Genomic DNA, 17,560 nt, shown 5'->3' with positions numbered 1-17,560 from the left:
ACTGTCTCTAGGTGCTTTGAAGGGACAAAAAATACACTAGTGCCAACTGTGGGCACCTTCCAACGTTCTGAAAAATCACTGATTTCTGCCAAACACCACAGCCTGAGACTGAGCATCTGAGCATGGGAGACAATCATCCACAATCCCTCAGAGAGAGAGAGAGAGAGAGAGAGAGAGAGAGAGAGAGAGAGAAGAATCATTGGCTCAGTTGTGATCATGTGATGTTCGGCATCACATACTACTCGTATTGCAAGACATTGTTCGTTTATCAAGATAAAATTTATTAGAAATGTTTTCTCATCTTCAGAATACTCGCAGAACAAGCTAGGGCACAGGAGCTAGATGGAGGCCCTATGACCTGGCAATAGCTCCTTCTCCCAACTCTGTCTGCTTCATAACTGCAGTGCAAAGGATGGGAAGGTACCCAAGTGGTGCTCATTCTCAGTACATGATATAGCTGGCAGGAGACAGGCTGCTGGTCCATGGATGGTGCTCATTCCCCAGTACATGATAGAGCTGGTGGGAGGCTGGTGGCCAGTTCAGGGAAGAAAGCAGAAGTACCCCTGGGATCCCCAGCAGTGATACTGTCCCTTTTCCTTGGTTGATTGATACAATCCCACCCACCTCTCTCAGGTCCAAAGGGAGAACATGCCAGAAAGAATGACAAACTTGAAGCCATTGAACCTCATGAGGAAGCCAGATTCCAAATCAACTATATGAGTGCAAATTGGTACAGCCATTTGGGAAAGAAACTTGGCCATGTCTAATTTATTTTTTTAATATTTATTTATTTATTTTGAGAGAGAGAGAGAGAGTAGGGGAGGGGCAGAAAGAGGGAGAGAGAATTCCAAGGCCACTCTGCACTGCCAGTGCAGAGTCCCATGCAGAGCTGGCACTCACAAACGCTGAGACCATGACCTGAGCCAAAATCAAGAGTCACTCCCTTAACAGACTGAGCCACCCAGCCGCCCCATGTCTAATTTATTTTTAACATGACTTATGACTCAGCAATTCCACTGTTTGATGCCTTCCCCAAACAATTTCAAGGATGTTTATTTTAGAATTGTTTATAAAAAGTTCAACAAAGTAAACTTTGTTGAAACAACCTAAATGCCCCCTGGTAAGGAAAAGGTTAAATAAACCATGCTAAGTTAAAAAAAATTTTTAATAGTGCTGAAATGGAAAGAGATTCAGACAAGTCATCAAGAGGAAAAGTCAAATTGCAAAACTGTTAGCACAGGATGATACTATTTACATAAAAGAAAAAAGCACTGCACATCCAAAATGCATGACCATGTGCTTCTAAGAGTATGTAAGGCAGAGAACTCTAGAAGGGTACTGACTAGACTAAAAATAGTGGTTACTTGGGGGTAGGGTAAGGTGGGGGTGGAGCAAGAGGGGAGGTCGTTAAGAGGAACTTTAGCTTTATGCTTGAATTTTTTACAAGAAGAATGTATTTGTGAATTACTTACATAATTTTTTTCAATCCTCTGCATTAAAATGTTCAAAAGACATGGGTTTCAATTCTCGGAACTGAGCCAAAGACTAAAATTGACCCTCCAAGGGCTATTGTATTCCTGGTTTGGAGCCAAGTTCTTTCCCTGATAAGAGCTCTCCCTTTCTCTGCACTAGGTGTTCTCATCCTGGAAAAGAAAAATAACCTATTTCTAACTCTTAATTCTTTTTAACATTTATTTATTTATTTTTGAGAGAGAGAGAGAGAGAGAGAGAGAGCCAGCATGCATGCACTGTATGCAAGCATGCAAGCAAGGGAGGGACAAAGACAGAGAGGAAGAGAGAGAATCCCAAGCAGGCTGCAAGGTGTCAGCACAGAGCCCACCACAGGGCTTGATCCCAAAAACTGTAAGATCATGACCTGAGCCGAAATCAAGAGCCGGATGGATGTTCAACCCACTAAGCCACCAAGAAGCCCTGAAATAGCCTGTTTCTAAGTGGAAAGGATCAGATGATTTGATCTGATCCCTCCCCAGAACCAGAACCCTCCCCCCACTCTACCAACCGCATGCAATATAACGGAAGTAGGTAGTCTTTACAATGGGCTGGGAAGTCGATTTGTCTGCACCTCCAGCAGGTAACACACCACACCTACCAGCTACCAGCTTTCAAGGAGATCCCATGTACCCAGACAGTGGGAGGCAAGTGCTTATAAATTTGAGTCCATACAGTTAGGGTGCGGCTTATCCTATATGCTTGGGCTGGAGTAAGCAAGTATCTAGTGGGGGGAAGGTAAGTGATGCAGTGGTGTGTGGGAGCTTGTCTAGGTTGGGGGTGGGTGGTTGCTACAATGTCCTTCCAGTGAAGGAAGGATAAGTCAGCCTGCCTTCTGTGCAGACCTGCTCCCTGCCACATTCCTCATCCCCCTGGACAGCCTTGCTGAATTATCCACAAACATCTGATTCAACTGGAAGCCTGGGTGAGAATGACTTAGAGAACTGGTGTGATGCCCACTCAGGGATGCAGAACCAAAGTCAGAGCCTCCTCCCAGTTCTTATCACATCTCACCCAGATCCTGACTTCTAAATTGGCACTTTGGAGCAAGCCAAGTGAACAGATTTTCCCCCTGGGAAGTCCCAAAGCAGTATGTTTCTTATTTGTAGAAGTATGATTGTTTGCTTCCACAAATAATCATGAAAATTCAAATCCTTCTTGGAAAGCAAATCATGAAACCATGAAACGAGGCACACGGACCAGGAAAGGTAGACAAGGAGGGTGCCAAGGGCCTAGGCTACTCTCTCAAATCAGGGGTCTCCCTGTCTCTGAGAATATCTCACCTTCTGGCAAATAAGGCAGCTGCAGTTAGAGGGATCCAGGTGAAGCCTGTGCTTGGGTCCCTCAGGGGACCAAGGTGTCAGTTGTTACTGGTATTCAGCCACCCTCTTCCTGGCCCTGAGCTTCCACACAGGCTGTTTGAAGGGGCCAATGCTTCTCTTTCTCCCCAGCCCCTCACCTCCATCCCGGCACCCAAACCCATCAGCCCTCAGAGACAGAAAAGGTATGACATCCTTTATATGCCAGGGATCAGAAGTGTGAGATGAGGGAGTCCTAGCCACCACCTGAGCATCCTGACACTGCAAGTCAACCTGAAGAATCACCTAGCCAGACGGTCCACATGGTTTGTATGTGACTGCTCAGTTTGGATGAGTCCCTGGAGCAGAGGGATGTGTGGAATCCAGATACATACAGGAGCATCTACACACTGTATTTGGCTTTAAAATACAATATATCATTGGGCTGCCTGGATGGCTCAGTAGGTGGAGTGTCTGACTCTTGATTTTGGCTCAAGTCATGATCCCAGGGTCCTGGGATGAAGCCCCACATAGGGCTCTGTGCTGAGGGTAGAGCCTGCTTAGGATTCTCATTCTCTCTCTCTCTCTCTCTTTCTGTCTCTCTACCCCACTCGTTCTCTCTCTGAAACAAAAAATAAAGTAAAATAAAATACAACACATCAGGAACACCTGGAAGAGATGTCAAGTAGAGGAATTAAGCCTCGGTGCCCTCCTAGCCTTGGGGATGAGACCCTTGTCCCAAGTATGTAATGTACTCGATGCACCATCCATCATGGGCCTCACTTCTAGAGCAGTGAGTCCAATTCCTTCCCCAAAAGGCCCTTCCAGGGCCCTAATCCTTGTAAGATATTGGTCTTCTGATATTTTAGCATACAAACCACCTACAAGAATTCTGAAAAACTATGACTTCACCCCTTTGCCAACATACATGTTTTAGGTTAAAATCTAAATTTTTTTGTGATTTTAAATAGTTAATTACAAAGGTTATCATTTCTGGAATACTGTAAGTTTGACATAAAAAGAAAACTGCTACATCACTTACAAACATATCCAACAAAATCCTAATACCTCAGTGACTGATTCTTACTGTCATCCAGCTAAAAATTACATGTTATACATCTAAAAATTCCACTTTAACGGGAGAAAATTAACAGCATTCCTTTTTTTCTTGAACTGATATAACCATTCATTTCTCCCATGAAATTTTAATATAATGTAACACATATCATGCCTAAAAACATTTTACTGATCATTCTATGATACTTCTTTGCAATAATAAAAATGTGTTCAATCAAAACTTAATTTAAAAAAAAACTTATTTTTTTATGTAAATATAGGACGTTAAATTAAAAAAAATTCTTCTAGATTGAGTCATCATTACAATTATTGTTAGCATACAATTGATCAAAATAACAAATATATAAACATATTATGAATATTGATTATTAGCGGGGCGCCTGCGTGGCTCAGTCAGTTAAGCGTCTGACCGGCTCAGGTCATGATCTCACGGTTCGTGAGTTCGAGCCCCACGTCGGGCTCTGTGCTGACGGCTCAGAGCCTGGAGCCTGCTTCATTCGGATTCTGTGTCTCCCTCTGTCTGCCCCTCCTTGATCATGCTGTGTCTGTCTCTCTCTCCCAAAAATAAATAGTAAAACATTAAAAAAAAAAAAAAAAAGAGAGACTGACTGATATTCTTTATTTAAAAAAATACATATTGATTACTTGTGATATATCTTGATGAGACCAAGCTTTTTAAAAAATTATTTCATACATTTATATATTACTTATAATTAGAATGATCCTATTCAACATTGATCCTATAGGTAGTGGGAAAACATGTACATATAAATAATACATAGATAGGAATGAAAGGAATTTTATTGTAGCTATGTCACACAATTCTTTGAAATCTTTCTAAGTTACTTGCCAAAATCACATAGTCAGTCATCTATCATCAAAAACTATGTTTACAAAGATGTAAAAGATCTGTATGCTGAAAACTATAGAAAGCTTATGAAGGAAATTGAAGAAGATATAAAGAAATGGAAAGACATTCCCTGCTCATGGATTGGAAGAATAAATATTGTCAAAATGTCAATACTACCCAAAGCTATCTACACATTCAATGCAATCCCAATCAAAATTGCACCAGCATTCTTCTCGAAACTAGAACAAGCAATCCTAAAATTCATATGGAACCACAAAAGGCCCCGAATAGCCAAAGTAATTTTGAAGAAGAAGACCAAAGCAGGAGGCATCACAATCCCAGACTTTAGCCTGTACTACAAAGCTGTCATCATCAAGACAGCATGGTATTGGCACAAAAACAGACACATAGACCTATGGAATAGAATAGAAACCCCAGAACTAGACCCACAAACGTATGGCCAACTCATCTTTGACAAAGCAGGAAAGAACATCCAATGGAAAAAAGACAGTCTCTTTCACAAATGGTGCTGGGAGAACTGGACAGCAACATGCAGAAGGTTGAAACTAGAACACTTTCTCACACCATTCACAAAAATAAACTCAAAATGGATAAAGGACCTGAATGTGAGACAGGAAACCATCAAAACCCTAGAGGAGAAAGAAGGAAAAGACCTCTCTGACCTCAGCTGTAGCAATCTCTTACTCGACACATCCCCAAAGGCAAGGGAATTAAAAGCAAAAGTGAATTACTGGGACCTTATGAAGATAAAAAGCTTCTGCACAGCAAAGGAAACAACCAACAAAACTAAAAGGCAACCAACGGAATGGGAAAAGATATTTGCAAATGACATATCGGACAAAGGGCTAGTATCCAAAATCTATAAAGAGCTCACCAGGGGCGCCTGGGTGGCTCAGTCAGTTGAGCGTCCGACTTCAGCTCAGGTCACGATCTCACGGTTTGTGAGTTCGAGCCCCGCGTCAGGCTCTGGGCTGATGGCTCAGAGCCTGGAGCCTGCTTCCGATTCTGTGTCTCCCTCTCTCTCTGCCCCTCCCCCATTCATGCTCTGTCTCTCTCTCTGTCTCAAAAATAAATAAACATTAAAAAAAAAAAAAGAGCTCACCAAACTCCACACCCGAAAAACAAATAACCCAGTGAAGAAATGGGCAGAAAACATGAATAGACACTTCTCTAAAGAAGACATCCGGATGGCCAACAGGCACATGAAAAGATGCTCAACGTCGCTCCTCATCAGGGAAATACAAATCAAAACCACACTCAGATATCACCTCACGCCAGTCAGAGTGGCCAAAATGAACAAATCAGGAGACTATAGATGCTGGAGAGGATGTGGAGAAACGGGAACCCTCTTGCACTGTTGGTGGGAGTGCAAATTGGTGCAGCCGCTCTGGAAAGCAGTGTGGAGGTTCCTCAAAAAATTAAAAATAGACCTACCCTATGACCCAGCAATAGCACTGCTAGGAATTTACCCAAGGGATACAGGAGTGCTGATGCATAGGGGCACTTGTACCCCAATGTTTATAGCAGCACTCTCAACAATAGCCAAATTATGGAAAGAGCCTAAATGTCCATCAACTGATGAATGGATAAAGAAATTGTGGTTTATATACACAATGGAGTACTACGTGGCAATGAGAAAGAACGAAATATGGCTCTTTGTAGCAACGTGGATGGAACTGGAGAGTGTGATGCTAAGTGAAATAAGCCATACAGAGAAAGACAGATACCATATGTTTTCACTCTTATGTGGATCCTGAGAAACTTAACAGAAACCCATGGAGGAGGGGAAGGAAAAAAAAAAAAAAAAGAGGTTAGAGTGGGAGAGAGGCAAAGCATAAGAGACTGTTAAAAACTGAGAACAAACTGAGGGTTGATGGGGGGTGGGAGGGAGGGGAGGGTGGGTGATGGGTATTGAGGAGGGCACCTTTTGGGATGAGCACTGGGTGTTGTATGGAAACCAATTTGACAATAAATTTCATATATTGAAAAAAAAAACTATGTTTAATGACTTATTATTCAACAACTTATTTAGGTCCTTCTTCAGTTTTGTTGGAAGTTAAGAAATGGAAATCACCCGAAGCCGCAAAAGTCCTTGGAGTCCTTCACTGGGGACTGAGACATTCCCTTTGTTTAGTGCCCCAGGGGTCCCGATTCCCCAGAGCAATGTAACTTCCTGAGAGGAGCCATGTGTGGGAAGACTGGCGTTCTCTTCTTTCTTGAAGGGTAGAAGAGCAAATACACAATGGGAAGTGAAGGTAAGCCTGCCTCCTTTCTGCTATTCACATGGTTGCCTGCCCTCATGCTGTTTATTGGACTGGATGAATGCCAGGAGTGACCACAGCTGATGTCAGGGCATCAGGTGACTACACAGCACCTAGTTGAGCTCTACTTCATGGTGAGGGGTTAAAGGTTGGAGTGAGAGGCCTGGGCCCACTCTTAACTCTGACCTTTTTTGTTCCTCTGTAACAATGCAGGGTGGGGGCAACGTCAGGTATCAGCTCTAGCATCTGTGGATCAGTTCATCATCAGTGATAGGAAAATAACCAAACACAGCAATAGGATGGAGAATAACTGGGTGGGTTAGCAATGAAAGATGTTATTTTTATTTTATTTTAGGTAAGGTGGTCAGGAAATGTCCCTCTGAGAAAGTAGCTTAAGTAGAGTACTGAATATAGATAAGGTATCAATCTTGCTAAGATCTAGGGGAACAGTGTGCCAAAAGAAGGGAACTTCTAGACGTGAAGTCCCCAAGGTCAGAAGTGGGCTTGACATAAATAAGGCACAGGAAGAAGGCCAATGTGGCTGAGGCAGGGTGAGCACAGGAGAGAGGGACAAGGGCCAGGTCTCTATGCAAGAAGGGTGGACCTAGTGTGTCATGCAAAACCATTGGAGGTTCTTAAACACGGAAGAGATAATCTCTTGTATTCTTTATCATCTTGCTGTTGTGTGAAGAATGGAGCCTGGGGACAGGAAGAAAGGATGACAAAAGTGGAAGCAGAGAAACCAGTTAGGAGACTGTGGCAATGGACTATGCAGGAAATAATAGTATCCTGGACCAGGGTAATAAGTGGTGGGGGATATATTCTGGGCATAGAAACAACAGAACTGGCTGATGGAGTAAATGTAGCAGATGAGAGAAAGAGAGAAATCAAAGGGGACTCAGGTTTAAGAGCTGAGTAGCTGGGTAAATTGGGGTATTTAAAGAAATAGGGCAGCCTCGGGAAGCAGCAGATATCATGTTCTTTTGTGGAGAAAGGGGTGGACCAAAAGTTCTGTTTTAACCAAGCTGTATTTGAGATACCTATTAGCCACGAGAATATAAATTCCAAATCTCCCTTTAGATTCAGATTTAGGAGTATCTGGCATGTAGCAAGTGTATGATGCCATGGGTCACCTGATACTACCTAACAAGAGTGAGTTGCTGGAAAAGAAAGAATGGCTGAAGACTGAGCCCTGGGAACGACAACATAGAGAGGTTGAAAGGAAGAAATAGACCATCAAAGGAGATTGAGGAGGAGTAACCAGTGAGGTGAGGGAAAAACCAGGAGAAGGGAGAGGACAACAGGAGAAAGCGGGTAAAGGAGAAGGAGGTCCAGCAGGTCCAACAATACGGAGAGGTCATGTACATGAGGACCTGGCCATTGACTCTGGTGAAAAAGAGGTTGTGGGTGGCCATAACAAGAGGACAGAGCTTAAGGACAAAGCCCTTCTAGGAATTGATTCAGGAGAGAATGAAAGGCAAGCAAATGGAGCCAGTGAGTAGCCAAGACTCCTTTGCATAGTTTTGCTGTAAAAGAAAAGGGGGAGCAAGAGGGATAGAGAAACACAGTGGTAGCCGGAGAGGGCTGTAAAATCAAATAGGATTTTTATGTTTAAGATGGGAGTTGTTATAGCACATCAGTAGGTTTGGTAGGCTCGTATAAATCAATCGGTAGGAGGGAGAGAGAAATGATACAGGAGAGGAAAAGGAGGATCACAGGAGGCAAAGCCTAGAGTAGCCCTGAGGGAAGGTGAGGAAGGGAGGTGATGTACATGGATAGATACAAGTCGGTCAGTAATTCCTGGGGGAGAAATACAAGGCAACTCTTCTCCTGACAGGGCCTGTCTTCTGAATGAGATTCACAGAGTGTGCTCAGTCACACTAGCTACTCAGGTCCCTGTGGGTGTTATTCCTGCACAGACTGGGTTCTCCTCTCCTGGCTCCATAAGCAGGACCATTTTCACTGCCCAGATCTTACTCTCAAACCAAACAGGTTGAGCTGCCCTGGCCACTGGCACATTCTCTTGGAGTCATTCTCTGCCAAACTCCAAATGTTGTTGTGCTTTCCTTCAACCCGTTTTAAGGTCCTACTAGATTCTAGAAAAGTCTCAGAGGCATCTCCCTCCTACTCATTATCATATGGCAGCTGTGAGCAGTGGCTATCACAGGTAATAAATGCATAAGAATTTATGCCATCACAGGCACTAAATACATAAGAATGCTGAGATTTTAAAGCACTCATTAATCATTATAGTGAGTGCAGAATTGTAGTCTTCAGCAAATGTTGAAAAAAATCAGATACTAAAAAATTTGGAAATTAGCTGATAAAGCAATAAAAGATAATAACTAAGTACCAAATAAGGGGAAAGATCTCATCTTTCTGTATCAGGTGGAAAAAGTTGAAAGCAGTTAAGATAAAAATTGGGCAACGGTAACATTTGAAAGGTCTATGGGGCTTAGTTGTGAGACCATTTCACAGCTAAGGCTTCCCACTGACTTACCAGCCTGGCCCCAACTCTAAGAATTGACTCTAGGAATTACAGGTGGTTTGCATCAAGTTACCCAAAAAGAGACCAATGACACTGTCTCAAATTCTCAAACCTATAGCTCAAAACAAGTTCCTGAATCTGACCCAGGAACCTCAGGGTCAGAATCTTTGGCTTAGGAACCATCTCAGATGGTTAATTGGTGATCTGTACCCCTGTATTAAATGGCTTTACAACTCCAAGAAAATGTTTAAGAAAAAAAAAAAAAGCATAGAGCTGATGATGTAAATGAAACCCACAGCTTTAACACTTTTATGTTTAGAAATAAGTTTTAAGATTGTCCCGGTAATCTGTCTTTGTTACTCAATGAGTTTGAAACAATTAAAGAAACTGAAACATTAAAGAATCTGAAATTTATCTTTGTAATTTCAATTTGAAATGTGTAATTGATATTAGACTTCTGGTTTTAATTTGAAGGGTAGAAAACAATTTGCTTATGTTTGTAAAAATTGTTTCAATTTTTATAGCCTGATTTATTACTTTGGTTTTCATTTGCTTTTTTTTTTTTTTTGAAGTTACAGGAAATTACTCAGATGCTTGGAAATATTTTTGTTTATTAGGTTTTTAAGTCTGCCTTGGCAGGCATTTGAAGTATTTGAAAGAATTATATATTAAATTTGCAGATACATTAAATTTGTAGTTTAAAGTATTTAAGGGACCTCAATTAACTGTGGTAGAAAAGAAAGGTAAATATTTAGGGGAACTTAATACATTAAGCAATAAAATAACTGAGCAGGAACTTAAAAAGTGAAAATGGTTTTTCTCATTGTTATACCAAAAACTGGCATTATAAATAGAATAGCAATATTTTTTAAGTTTATTTTGAGAGCGGGGGAGGGGTAGAAACAGAGGGAGAGAGAAAGAACCCCAAACAGGCTCCGAACTGTCAGTATGGAGCCCAACATGGGGCTTGATCCCACAAACTGTGAGATCATGACCTGAGCCTAAATCAAGAGTCAGACGCTTAACTGACTAAGTCACGCAGGTGTCCCTAGAACAGCAAGAGTTTTAAGTTGAACTTAACATGTTAAGAAAATTTTGGCTTTTTGAAATTTATAATTGTAAAAAAATTAATTATGTAAATTTAGGCTCCAATAATTGTAAATGTCTTTTCCATGTATACATGCAACATTTAAACACTGAACCACCCCCCACCCAAAAAATTTGACATTAAGAAGTCAGCCTCCTTCACAGCACTCAATTCAGAAGACCACGGAGGGAGGACCCTCCCCGAGTGGTCTTTATGAAGCTGTGCCTGTCTTACTCCTTCCCAGTGCATTAACAGTCCCTTTGAGTCCCTGATGATGAGCAACTATGCTGCTGAGTCTCAGCACTGAGTCCCAGAAGGACAAACATCCATCCATATCCTGCCACCAGCTGCCCACCCCCCACCCCACACACTCTTTGGCAACAAAAAGCAATTTGAATTTAAATTTTCATGAACCCCATGAAAAGTATACATAGCCCCAGCCACATTTCTTGGAATTTTCTTTTTCTTTCATCCATTGCCACACAGCTGTCTCCACTCTTTCTCTTCCAAATTGTTAGAATCCATATGCCATGCCCTAGACTCCCTGCTCTTTACAGATTTGGCATCACTAAAGTCTAAATAACTAGACTGGCTAAGATAGAACTGCCTCTTTGAGGTCAGAAATAAGAGGGAAAGGGCTAAAATATTGTATTAAGAAAGGTTATCTAAAATGTGGGGAAAAGACAAAAAGACTATTTGTGCCTTTTCACTGTCTAACGAACCCACCTAAAAAGCATCCAATGCTGTAGGGCAGGGGTCCACAAAACATTTTTTGTAAGAGGCCAGATAGTAAATCTTCTAGGCCTGAGGACCATAAGGTTTTCTGGCACAACTATTCAACACTGCTGTTATATCTTAAAAACAGTTATTGACAACCTATAACAAATGGATATGGCTGTGTTCCAATATATTTTTATTACAAAACAGGCAGAAGGCCAGATTGAGCCCACAAACCAGTTTGCTGACCCCTTCTCTAGAGGAAAGTATCTTTTTGTTTGATTTACTGTTTACTCATGATCAAGGCCCAGACACTATAGAATTAGACATTAACTTGCAGAAGATTGAGGGGTTGAGTCATTTTTGTCCAGTAAAATAGCAAAGTAGTTCTGTTCAGAAAAATGGTAACCCAGCTGCTATGATATTATTGCCCTGGTTTATATCTAACCTTGCCATCTTACCCCAACGTTCTTTATTCCACTGACTTTATGTATATATATATATATATATATATATATATATATATATATATGCACACACACACACACACACACACGCACACACACGCACACATATATGTGTGTGTGTGTGATGTATGTATATATATATATATATACATACATACACATATAGGTATCTATATCTATGTACGGAGATTATATAGATATGGATAGATGGAGATAGAGATAGAAAGATATAGATATATAGATACATAGATTAGATATAGATATAGATGATATAGAGACAGAGAGAGAGAGATCTGTCCCTTATCTCCTCCTTTGACTAGCTTTGCCATACTTTTGGTAGCCTTAATATGGAGTTAAATATATTTTTATACATTTCCTATATATTTGTGAGAGAGTTATATTTTTTAATTTTTTTTTTTTTTTTTTTTTACTGTTTATTTACTTTTGAGAGCGAGAGAGAGACAGAGTGTGAGTGGGGGAAGTGCAGAGAGAGAAGGAAACACAGAATCTGAAACAGGCTCCAGGCTCTGAGTCCAGCACAGAGCCCGACGCAGGGCTGGAACTCACAGACCACAAGATAATGACCTGAGCCGAAGTCAGATGCTTAACCAACTGAGACACCCAGGAGCCCTATGAGAGTTATATTTTTAACACCTTAAAACTTATACTTTGACAACTTCTGCCAATCATTTTTTTCCTGTCTCCTTAGAACCAGAATCACTTGGGTTACCCTGGACCAGACTGCCCCACCATTCCCCAGGCCATGGAAGCTTTGCAGCCCCTCCTCCAACCCTGACCCACCCTCAGTGCTTAAGCTCCTGGAGTTAAAAGACACTTGGACAGTAAGACTGGGCTGGGTGGATTAAAAAGAAATGCAGGAAGCAGGATCTACCAGGGCAAGCTCTACCTGTCCTGACTCTCTAACCTCACCCAAGGAGGTCTGTGGGGACAGGGAGGAGACCGCGGTCTCCACCTCCTCCTCTGCTCCCCAAACTGTGAGTCACGCTGAATGCAATAAACCTTGAATAGAAGAGTACAAAGGCAGTAAGTATCTGAAATCTTCAAAATGCCTCTCCTTTGGCCCAGAAATTCTACTTATAGGAAAAAAGCAGGGATATGAAGCAAATTTTATGTATTTTATTGATGTTTACTAGTATTATTCAAACTAACTTATAAAAAGTTGGAAAAAACCTGATCACCCAACAATTGAAAACCAGTTAAATAACTTTTGGTATATCCACATGATAGACTATTTTGCAGCCATTGGAGATCATATTTAAGTAGACTATCTTATGGCAAGGATAAAGTTCATTATATGGTGCTGCATGAAAATAAAAGTAAATTACAAAATAAGCAATTTTATTCAAAAATTAATGAGTACATATGATATATGCATATTATATATATGCAGAACATGTAACATTTTATATATACATATATGTATACACATATATAATATATAGCATGATATGTTACATGTAATTTATATTATATATAATACAATATAATACACATTATATGCACATACTATATATCTAATATCTGCTCTAGAGAGCAGAAAGATTAGACAAATATGATAGTGAAGGTGGGCTATATCTATCCTCCTGCTTAGCCTGGGGGACTAGTTTTGAGCCCTCAGGTTAGGACCAGAGAGCAATGCAACAATTTTTTTGAGAGTCTGTGTCTCCTGCTGTTTGCGGGGAGCCAAATGACAGCATAACTGTTGAAGACCCCTCCCCACTCATTCTACAGGCTGTGGAGCAGCTTTCTGGAACTCCCAGAACTTAAGGAAGTCAACTGTAGAAGAGAGGAACCAAAGATGTGCATGGACTTGCCCCTGAACTTGTGGGCTGCACCACAACTGTGGAAAATTCCTAAAACAGTGGGGAGACTTGGGGAGAAGGCAGAGGCCCTGCATCAGCAAGTCCAGGCTACAGTCCACACACCATAGTTGTTTGTCTCTCTGGCTGATAAAGTCTCAGAATCTTTGGTCCCAACATTAAGTACCACAAGAGGCATACTAACCGGGTCCCATGACCACAAAAGGAAATAAACATAGACTCTGGCTTGGGCAGGGAAGGTGTAGGGAAGAACAGGGATGAAGTTCAAGACAGCTTTCATAAAAGCTAGACTCCCAAAAATGAGAACTTCTATTAATGGACATGGGGCAGATGAAACAGAGGCAAAGAAGATAAAGAGAGGGAAGTGCAGAGGGCAGAGTCAGATGTGACCAGAGGGAGGGTGGGACATGGCTAGTATAGAAGGAGGCAAGGCTGGTGTTTAGAAGAAACAGAATGCCACAGGACAGTTTGGATTTAATTCTGTGGGCAAATTAAATTTAATTCTGTGAGTAAACTGGTCACCCCCAACCCTGTGACCTAGCTCCAAGATAACAGGGGTTTATTGAATGTCTGCTTCCACCCCACCATTCCCTCCCTCTTAAGAAAAAGAAGACCGAGGCACAGAGGAGGGCAGTGACTCGTTCCAATGGCACCATGATTTGGCACAAAACAAGGACCAAACCTCATATCCAAGTATGCTGACTCAGGCTCCCTTCATCACTAACACATCTATTTTAGCCACCATAGACTGTCTGTGATATTGTTCACCATATCACCATATCACCATAGACTGTGATATTGTTCATGGCCAATGTTAGCCATCAGGTGCAGAAGAAGAAGAAGAGTGAAAGGCTGGGATTCCAGCTTTTACACAACTTGATTGACCTATAATCATACTTAACTTCTCTGCTCTATCTTCCCACTTATAAAATGGATTCCTTTGGACCAGATGGTATCTAAGGTCCTTTCCAGTTATAAAAACAAATGGTACTAGTGCCCAATTTTTGTGTCTAACTTTGCTATTTTACAAAAGTAATTTTATCTTTGCCAATTCCCTTCCTATCTCTGCTTCCTCCAGGCCCTTTTCCTAGAAAAACAACAGTATTGATCTTTATTCCTCTCTTAAGAAAGTGCTTTATCTCCTCAGTTATTGAGATGATCAGAAGTATCCAAATGGCAATTCTGGAATGGCCTGGAGGCAATAAAAAACCAAGTGAAATAGGTCCACTATAACAACCAACACCACAAATTCCTTTTTATTACATAAGAAAGATACTCTTACTGAAGAGAAAATAAAAAATAAATCCCCTGTAATGTCCACAGTCGTTGAGTAACCATATTTGTACAGCACTTTACTGTTATTTTTACAAACTTCACATTTTATCCTGCAGAACAATCATGCGGGTGAGTTTAATTTTCAGTCCAACATCTGGCACAGTGCTCAGGACAAGAGCTTAACAAATGTTCAATGAAAAAAAAAAAAATCCCACTTTTTGTGTGTGTGCCCTTTTTTTCCCAGCTTTACTGAGACAGAATTGAAATATCATATTGTGCAAGTTTAAGGTGTACAATGTGATGATTTGATAACTGTATATATTGTGAAATGTTGGCTACAATAAGGTAAGTTAACACATCCTTAATCTAACATAACTGCCATTTTGTTGTTGTTGTTATTATGGTGAGAACTTTAAAGCTCTAGTCTCGCAGCAACTTTCAAGTATACAATACAGTATTTTTAGCTATGGTTGCCATGCTGTGCCTTAGATCCCTGAAACTTACTCATCTTAGAGCTGAGTGTTTGCACCCTCTGACCAACATCTCCCCATTTTCCCCACCCCCAGCCCCTAGTAACCACCATTCTACTTCTGTTTGTATGAGTTCAATGTTTTTAGATGCCACATGTAAGTGAGATCATATGGCATTTGTCTTTCTCTGACTTATTCACTTAGCATAATACCCTCAAGGTCCATCTGCATTATTGCAAATGGCAGGATTTCCTTTTTATGGCTGAATAATATTCCATTATATCTGTATGTGTATATATGTAATATATGTATTACATGTATATAATGTTTTCTTTATCCATTCATCCATAGGTGGACACATATCATTTCCACGTCTTGGCTATTTGTGAATAAAGATGCAATGTATATGGGAGTGCCGAAATCTCTTTGAGATAGTGACTCTATTTCCTTTGGACATATACCCAGAAGTGGAATTGATGGATCATATGACAGTTCTATTTTTAATTTTTTAAGGAAACTCCATACTGTTTTCCATAATGGCTGCACCAATTTACATTCCTACAACAGTGCACCAGGGTTCCCTTTCCTCCAAATCCTTGCCAGCATTTCCTTGTCTCTTATCTTTTTGATAATACTCTAACAGGTATGAGGTGATATCTCCTGTGGTTTTCATTTGTATTTTCCCTGATGTTGATTGAGCACTTTTCATGTATTTGTTGACTTGTAGGTCTTCTTTGAGGAAATATCTATTCAACTCAAGTCCTTTGCCCATTTTTAAACTGAATATTTCTTTTGCTATTGAGGTATATGAGTTCCCTATATATTTTGGATATTAACCCCTCGCCAGATAAGTGGTTTGCAAATATTTTCTCCCATTCCATAGGTTGCCTTCTCCTCCAAGTGCAGGGGCACGCAGATGCCTGTGCAGCGGCAGGTGCCAATTGCAGCTACTCATGTAGTAGTGGCAGCCAAAGCCAGCAGCAATGGCTTGGGCCAACTGCGGGCGTACTAGCGGCTGCGGGGCCCTGACTATGGACGTGCGTTCTCCCCACAGGTGCATGGCAGTGGATGCCAGTGATGGGGGCCGGGGCCAGGGGGTTCAAGTGCAGAGCTTTAGGAGGAGCTAGCTGCAGGTGAACGGCACAGGCCCAAGCCCACAAGCAGCTGTCAGGGCCTTGGCTGTCAGCATGAATTTCCATGGCTATAGGATTTCACCATGGGTGTGTACACACAGCAGTAGGGGCTGGTGGTGAGAGGCCGGCCAGTGGCCCCCAAGTGCACAACTGGAAGGGGTAGCCACAAGCAGGCATGAATGGCAGTAGGGGGTCAGCTTCTGAGGTCCAGGCTGGCATTTCATACCCACACGGCCACAGGGGACTGGGATGGCTGCTGGTTGCAGGTCCCAGGTTCTGATGGAGGAATGCGGGATGAAGTAGGGAGAGATTCAGATGGCTGGAGGCTGGGAATAGGAATACCTGTGGGACAAAACACAGTGCCATCTGCGGAAGGTCCATGGCAGCTGTGCTGGCTGTTGGTTTCTTTAGTGGCAGAAGTTGCTGGGGTCCTCTGCAGAGCAGGTCACTCGGAACCCTGGTCACTCCCACTGCATGGCTCATACTTGGTAGCCCCTGTTCTTCTCTGCTCCTAGTTGTCCCTATATATCTAGCTTTGCTGGTCTCTGGGGTAAAACCAAAGAGCATCCTTCATGCAGTGCCGCCAAAGGGCTGGGGAAGCTGGTTGCTGACCCTGCTTTTCCCTTTCCAGGGAGAACTCGGTCCAGCTGGCGAGTTCCCTCATGGTTGCTGAACAACACTGGTTTGGGGGGAAGGGATGATGCAAAAGCCAAGTGAAGCTGTTCTTCCTTCCCTTTTTGTGCAGCTCTTTGTAGGTTTTATGTTCTACTGTATCGCTGCACTTTTTTTCATGGACTCCAGAGTCCTCCCAGAGCTGCTTTGGTTCATGGATAGCTGTCTAATTGTTGATCTTTGTAATTTTTTTTTTTATTTTATTTATTTTTGGGACAGAGAGAGACAGAGCATGAACGGGGGAGGGGCAGAGAGAGAGGGAGACACAGAATCCGAAACAGGCTCCAGGCTCCGAGCTCCGAGCTCCGAGCTATCAGCCCAGAGCCTGACGCGGGGCTCGAACTCACGGACCGCGAGATCGTGACCTGGCTGAAGTCGGACGCTTAACCGACTG

At 41.9% G+C, this 17,560-nt stretch overlaps 1 protein-coding gene across 10 annotated transcripts in view; it reads right to left on the bottom strand.

Annotated features, from left to right (window-relative positions):
• LOC131484750 (interleukin-36 gamma-like) overlaps positions 1-17,560 on the bottom strand; it is a 174,764-nt gene that overhangs the window by 105,386 nt on the left and 51,818 nt on the right. Inside the window, exon 5 of one of the 10 annotated variants that reach the window (XR_009248428.1) lies at positions 13,311-16,836. The exons of 8 other annotated variants lie outside the window; for them this stretch is intronic. The gene's annotated coding sequence lies outside the window, so the exon portion shown is untranslated. Of the gene's footprint in view, positions 1-13,310; positions 16,837-17,560 lie in introns of those variants that run through there. One more of the 10 variants, XR_009248426.1, reaches the window with a different exon arrangement.

The sequence above is a fragment of the Neofelis nebulosa genome, chromosome 9 (assembly GCF_028018385.1).
Source record: "Neofelis nebulosa isolate mNeoNeb1 chromosome 9, mNeoNeb1.pri, whole genome shotgun sequence".
Lineage (NCBI taxonomy): Eukaryota > Metazoa > Chordata > Mammalia > Carnivora > Felidae > Neofelis > Neofelis nebulosa.
Note: the sequence above shows the minus strand (reverse complement) of the source record. Positions and strands in the feature narration are given on the sequence as shown.